An 8,015-nucleotide genomic window follows, 5' to 3' on the forward strand; every position below is an offset into this window, starting at 1 on the left:
TTCTCTTTGTATCTTTGTGAGGAAGTAACAAATGCTACCTATCAGAATTACAGATAATACAAAGCAATACCTGCTCCGTGATTCCATGAACACATTCACAGTAGAAAAGTAACATTTATTTCCCAAAGATAAATAGAACATTTTAAATTTATTTAATGTTACTGGAATATTTTACATGAAATATTATTTTAATTCACAATGCATAGAAAAATTAATTTATAAATAGCTCAATGTATTGCTCTTTAATGAGAGTAGGGACAGCCATATATGGTCTATAGATTTTAAGTGGAAGCACAGCTCACCGCCACAATTTCTTTCTATAAACACATAGCTTTTTAGTTTATAACTCTGCTTGAAGACTTTGGTATTTATGAATCATGATTCTCTTTAGCCTAACTTACTGTCACAGGATCTTGGGGTGTTGTTTTTCTGGCTGGAAACCTCTGTGGCGAGTAGCACCTTTGCCTGAGATTTGCTCAGACTTGCTGGGCTCGTTCTGCTCATGCAGCATGACAGGCTGCACTTGGCTTGCCCTACCAGCCTAGATCCCATGCTTGCCAAGGATAAGCCAGGTGCAAAGTGGCAAGGGGTGTGTGAGTGAGTGAGCGTGGGATACAGCCACGTCATACAGCAAAGCACGCAGGTGGTGATGGGACTGGCAGCTACAAGTGCCGGCACAGGTTCTGGCTCTCTGAAAGGCTGTGGCTGGACCAGGCACACTGCAAGCAGCTTCCATAGCTGCCATTGGGAAATGTAGTGGCACCTGAAAGCTTGGAGACCCCAGGAACCACAGAGCCCCAAAGAGTGTGTCACAGCCTTGGCTTGGGGAGCTCCTAGGTGTGGGCTCCCAGAAGAGCTGCAGCTCTTCTCTCCTTCACTCTTCTCTCCTTCTCATGGCCAATAATGTGGTAAGCAAGGGGTGTATCTCAGCCCTGTTTGTGTTACTGCTCATTCAGTCCTGCCATTCAGCAGGCCTAGAGTTCTTGTCCTGCATCCAGGAGAAATTAGGTACCTGAACAAGAGGAGGGTGAGCAAGGCAAAGAGGTGCGTTATATTGAGCAAAAGAACAGCTCAGAGGAGACCCACAGTGGATCACTCCTCTCCACAGGTAGGTCATCCCCAAGTGTCCAGCTCTCAGTGGAGAGGAGACCCACAGTACATATTTTGACTCTGTAAGCAGTTCATCCCTTCATTTGGCTGAGTTTGGCTGAGTATGATGTTTAAATGGACTTAAGAGGGGAGAAAGTATATGCTGATTGGTCCATGAGCAGCCATGGGTGGGCCTAGAAAGAACAACGTAGTTTCTCACTCCAGTCCATGGAACTGGCAGCCCAGCCCCCAGGCCTCAGGCTGCCCCTGGCCTGAAGGTAGGGTTTCACTGAGGACCAACCTCTTTCTTCCCAGGAGCCTGTCTGCCTCCTGCCACCATTAACCTGCCATCCATGGTGCTCATGGCACCCAGGCTGTTTGTGCCAAGGGGTGCCTGCAGGCTCACACCAAGCCATTCGTAGCCCCCTTCAGCCTCCCTCCTGTGCTCATCAGGGCTCAATGTCCAGAGGGGCCTGAGGTGGCAGGGCACTGGCTTGTCAGCACTGCCTCGAATGCATGCACACCAAGCCAGGTCGTGACAGCGTCTGGGCTCAGCCACAACTTTGCTCCAAAATCAGTGGGGTCGCCAGAAGCAGGGAGAGGCCAGGCAATGGGAGTAGGCACTTTTGAGCCTGAGGGGGCAGGGGTGCTTCCTGGGACCCCAAGAGTACAGAGATGCCCTGGTCCACTGCCATTGCTGGGCAACTACAGCTGTGCCTAGGAAGGTGGGGCTCCTACCCCTCCAACTTGGAAGGGGGTGGGGCTTCTGCCTGTTCCCAGTTCCCACCAGCTCTGTGGAGTGTGTGGCCCTTGCCATGCCTCCCACACTGCACCTGGTGTCGTGGCAGTGGCCACTCCAGACAAGCCATCACTCCCATCATTACTATCTCAGTCATAACAAAGAGGCGTGAATTGGTTTAATATTCTTTCCAGTGTTACAAATAGAGCATATCAAATGCAAGTTGACTAAGCTATCTGTGAAAAATTTTAAGAGGACTGAGCTATGTATTTCTACACACTATGTAAGTAGACAGCATGTTCTCAGATAGAACAGAAGAAATTATACAGAAAACCCAAAAATAAAAGGAGGGAGAAAAATCACTGAGCGTCTTTGATAGCTTACCTTTACAGTAACTCCAAAAGATAATAGTTTAAAGAAAATGGAATGATAATCCTCACATACCAAGGTGTGTCCACATAGCTGCTGGAAATTTATAAAAAATAATACTCCATCCTATTAGTTTTGTAGCCGATTAGCATACGTAGAAATTTCACATAATCTCTTCATGCCTTAGTGTCCTCACTAGTAAAATAGAGGTCATAATAATATTACTCATAAGATTGCTGTAAGGGTTAAATGAGTTAATGTGGAAAATCTCTTAGGAAAGCACAGGGTATATAGGAAGTACTTTTCAAATTTTACCAATTACTACTTTGCTTCCTAACAAGATATTCATTCATCATATATTAAAGATACTATCATACTAATGATGAAAATCACTATGTCTGATAACTGTATTCATTACAATGTGACACATATTATTGATGGCCAATAATGATTTGGAAAAACCTATAAATTATATGTAAGTGTTTTAGATGCAAATTCTGGTACTGAATATATATATATACACACACATATATATAATATATATCACAAGCATATTAGTCTTTAGGAATAAAATACAGCAATTATTAAACAGTAGAAATAAAAATTATTGATTTTTATGAATGTAGTAGTTACTCTTTGTTAATGGCCAGTGAATATATAAAAGTAATGAATTTTTAAAATTACTATTCTATTAAGAAAATTTAATCTCATGTCTAATTCAGTATTTTGACCACTGTTGATGAATATCTTTATCATGTATTCTTACACAAAGTCTTTTCTGTGTTGATTTTTATTCTAATTCATGGAAACATTTTCAAGGCGATATTGACAGTCAAATAAAAATGATTTCCCATACCATAGATCAGCAACATAACTGGGGAGAAAAAATAATTAAAATAATTATAATTAAGATGTTGGTTATAAAGGATACAGGGTTTATGTCAATAAGTGATTTAGAAATCCAGAGGTTTCTTTCTTTCTTTTTTTTTTTTTAAATCTCAATTCACTGCATCCTCTATCTCCTGGGTTCAAGGGATTTTTCTGCCTCAGTCACGCAAGTAGCTGGGATTACAGGCGTGTGCCACCACTCCCAGCTAATTTTTGTATTTTTAGTAGAGATGGTGTTTTGCCATGTTGGCCAGGTTGGTCTCAAACTCCTGAACTCAAATCATCCACCCACCTCAGCCTCCCAAAATGCTGGGATTGTAGGCATGAGCCACGATGCTTGACTGGAATCCACAGGTGTTATAGATTACTTCCGCATGGAATTTCAGAGGGAAACTGGAATTTGTGCTCATCCTAGAAAGGTATTTACAATGCATATCCTTCAGATCTGAGAGTGATACAGTGACTCACTGTTACTAGCTACTTCAGCTATCTACATAGCAAATAGCCCCGAAGTTAAATTGTATAACTTAACACAACAACAAATATTCACTCTTTTGTGATTCTTTAATTGTATCAGGGATTTAGAGGGGCGATTTTTCCACATTGTATTGGCTAGGATAGCACTTACAACAGGATTCAGCTGGAAGTTTTAGCTTGGGTGTCAGAAAATACTGAGTCCTGAATGGTTCTCTGCCTCAAGGAGGGTAGCCAGGCTTTTTACATATTGGCTCGGGGACCCAAGGGAGTGAAAGCAGAAGCAGTCAGGTCTCTTTAGAGCTGGTCTCAAAAATTACACAGCTTCACTTTAATGGCATTTTCTTCCTGGTCAAAACAAGTCATAAGGCAGCTGGAAATGAGGAGGAGGAAAAATACATGACCTCTCAATGAAAGGAGTGATAGGTACACCTAACTGCAGGGATTAGGGATGACTATCTGTTTCATATGAAAATCACCATATTAGTACTGGAATACTGTACTTTTCCTTTTGATTTTCATAAACTCTGATTATTACTTCACAATTTTTTTTTTATTAAACTTATCTAGAAATACCCAGTCTAACTGCTTCCTGCTAAGAAAACAAGTCATACAACAATTGGTACCCAGGAGTGACCCTAGGAAACAGACCTTCAACATGGAATTCTGGGATTGGATTGCTCATGTTTGAGGAATGTGTACATAGCTTCCTTGCCAGAAAATACTGATAATTCATGGCATGCAGTTTACAATTATGTGGACTACTCTTTGAGGACATAGGCCAACAAATTGTAAAAGATTCCTAATTTCTATCACTCAGGCTGCAGAAGCATCTATGTGAGTATGTTCCAGGGCATAAAGTCAAGGAGAATAAATTATAGTGCTGAATTGGGTAAAATCTATTGACATGGTTTCATAATCCTCAAATTCAAGATTGAATGTACTACCTTGTGAACTTGGGTGTGGCATCAGTGATCTGTTCAATTGACTAACTAAAGCCTGGAAAATGTAATAGCCTATAGTCTATGAGTCAAAAATGCCAGAAATTTGTCATGTAAAATCTGTTAAGGCATTGCCTTTTCATACCAACTGAAAGAGTCAGATGATAACAGCTGGAAGCCATTATATTAAGAAGTGCTTTGATGAGAGGGTTTGTAAACATCCTTGAAACATTCAATGGCGGCCGTCTTCTGTGAGCCAGAGATTACTGTGGAGATGCTATAATAAGGTTGAATTTTCTGATCTCACTAGGCATGAAGATAATAAAGTAGTAGAGGCGGATGACAGATCTTAACTACCAGAGATAAGGTAGAAGGAATTATTACAATAAGCCATACACAGAAAATGGTGGTCAGTTTTGTGCACACAAGTATCTGTGGCTTTGGGTAATTTATCACAATATTGCTAGAAACAAAATAGACCATCAGCTACTAATATGTTGCTTGACATATAACAGCAAAACTATGTCCACATTAAGTAGGCAGATACCTAACTCAACTCACTGTTATGAGGATAAATGGCCTCATAGTAAGTTTCTGGGCATTAACCAATTCACAACTTTGGATTGACCTGACCTTGGGCAAACCGGGTCTTTTTGAGAAAAGATCTTACAACATGGCAGCTGATGTACACTGTGAATCTTCCCCTAAGCTTTCCAAAAAGTGGCCTGCTGCTGTTTGCCAGGATGAAAGTAGTATCCTTACCAGCCGTGGTTTGTATTATTTTGGTTCTTTACCCAAAGCAGTTTTCAGAAATGCATACTTCATCTCTCCTGGGTTGCTGTGGGCTATGTCTCTCTCCAATAGCTCCTTTGCTTTTGCCTTTCCCATGTTTGATACTGGACAATTCCCTGTTGGTTTTCTTAAATCTTGCCCACATTAAAAAAAATTACTTTACTAAAATCTCCTTAAACTAATTACTCTATGAAATCAGTTTCCTTAAGGAACCTTGACTAAATGAACTTTTCATAATAAACCTATTGTTACCAGCAAGTGTTAGGCACACAAAAAAGTGAGAAGGCATTCTGATGGAGTCTCACTCTGTTGCCCAGGCTGGAGTGCAGTGGCACGATCTCGGCTCACTGCAACCTCCACCTCCCAGGTTCAAGTGATTCTCCTGCCTCAGCCTCCCAAGTAGCTGGGACTAACTACAGGTGCCCACTACCATGCCTGGCTAATTTTTGTATTTTTAGTAGAGATGGGGTTTCGCCGTGTAGGCCAAGTTCGTCTCTAATGCTTGACATTTTGATCCACCCTCCTTGGCCTCCCAAAGTACTGGGATTAGAGACGTGAGCCACCACACCTGGCCTCCTTATCTTTATTATAATTATTAATTTATATAGATGTCTTTGGGATTGTTGAAAATTTATTATATCCTTTGACCTAGGTGTTGCTCCAGATATTTACCTATTATTCAGTATTTTTTTTTGACAGGTAAGATTCAATTTATTTTATTTTTTTCAAATTTGGGGATAGATATTACATAAATTTGTTTTCTTCACCATATATAATTAGCTTCTGGCACAAAGAATGGTTACCTGGAGTCCTTCCTGGTATTTTGCTGATTTAGTTTCTTCTCATCTGGATGCTCCTTTCTATGCCTCTGGTTTTTATGTAGCACTTTTCACCAAGGCTAAGATGGAGGCTTCATTGAAAGATAGATCTGTGTCCATCTTGTATCAGGACTACCGTAGAATATTGATTTTTATAACTATTTGGGGTAAAAATAGTGATATGTCAAAATATACTGTGAGGAAATGTGCCTTTTACATTGATATATTAATAGTTGTGATATATTAATAGTTGTGATATATTAATTACTATCATGGAGAACAAGATTCCAGTTTCTATGTATATGTTCTGCAAGCCAAACATGTTACCATGTTGAGCCATTCATAGTGAACCAGGTAGTGATTTAGAATGTGTTCTCAAAATATTGCAAAATTTAGACATAAAAATAATTCACAATTTAAAATGTGTTCTCAAAATATTACAAATTGTATGTATAAAAATATGACACCAGCCCTTTTTAGTGCTGGATGTTATTGAATTTTTAGCTTTGTTGTTTTTGCTATGGAAGGTTCTAGAGTTATAAAGATAATTATTGCATAGTCTCAGTCTAGTGAATTAACAAGACATAGGCCCAAAGTTTTCTTTTTCACAAAGTTGTATCTTTCAATTCAACCAACACATACAAATACAGTTGGCCAGTGAACAACATGGCTTTTTCTAAAACAATAATGACATCTTCGATGGTGTAATCCCTCCAGATTTTTATCATGTTCTCTCTATTGGAGTTCTCTTTCATATCATTGACAATCCCTTTCACAGAGTAATCCTTAAAGGTCCTTATGACACCCCAATTTAGAGGCTGAATTATAGACATTGTGTTTGGTGGCAAGATCACTTTGATGTCTTCAGTTTTGAACTCATGAAGTTGTGTGTGACCAGGATTGTTGTCCAATATTAGAAGCATTTTAAAAGGCAGTTCTTTGCTGACAAGGTACCTTCTGAATTCTGTAAGAAAGCATCAGTGGAACCAATCTGGAAAATGTATTCTCATTGTCCAAGAAACATAAACAAACAAAAGATTGGCAATTTGCATTTATCATTTTCCTTAAAGGCTTGGGGGTTATCAGTTCTAGAAATAAGAACTGCCCTAATCATAAACTCACCAACATTTGCACAAAACAGTAGACTTAGCCTATTCCTTTCGGCTTTAAATCCTGGTGCTCACTTCTCTTCCTTACAGATAAATAATCTTTGTGGCTTTTTTTTTTTTTTCTAGAATAGATCACTTACTTCATTAAAAACCTGTTCAAACAGATATTCTTTCTCTTCAATGATTTCCTTAGTGGCATCTGGAAATCCATCTGTTACTTTTTGGTCAGCAGAAGCTGATTCTTCTGTTATCTTGACATTTTTTAAAAACCAAACACCTGTGTAAAAGTATTAAACTATCCTTTGCTGACATTAAATTCTTCACCCTTAGATTTTTCATATTCCTTTTGTTTTATCTTATAATGACTTCAACTTTTAAAAAATTCGTATCAGAGTCTATAAGTATGTCCTTCTTGTAGCAATATTGCACCCATATAAAAAGCTCCATTTCCAATATGAGATAAAAAGGTATTTTATTAAAAGTGCAAGGTTTTTGTGCCTGGGGTATACCTGCAGTGACAGCTTCAGAAATTTTCTTTTTTTTTTTTTCTTTACAATACTCCTCATGCTGGATTCATTTATCCTGAAATGGTGTGCTATCCCAGCTGCAGATATCAATCTATGATACACCTCAAGCAATTCAACTTTTTTTGTTGTGTCATGACTTTGCGTCCACATTACTAGTAACACTTTGTATGGGCCTCATGATGTTATTCAAGGTTTATAAGTTTACCCTATACATGGCTAAAAATACACAATAACCAAGAGAAATCACTTTTTACTATGGCAGGGAAATT

This window comes from Mandrillus leucophaeus, unplaced genomic scaffold (genome assembly GCF_000951045.1).
Source record: "Mandrillus leucophaeus isolate KB7577 unplaced genomic scaffold, Mleu.le_1.0 Scaffold45, whole genome shotgun sequence".
NCBI classification, from domain to species: Eukaryota; Metazoa; Chordata; class Mammalia; order Primates; family Cercopithecidae; genus Mandrillus; species Mandrillus leucophaeus.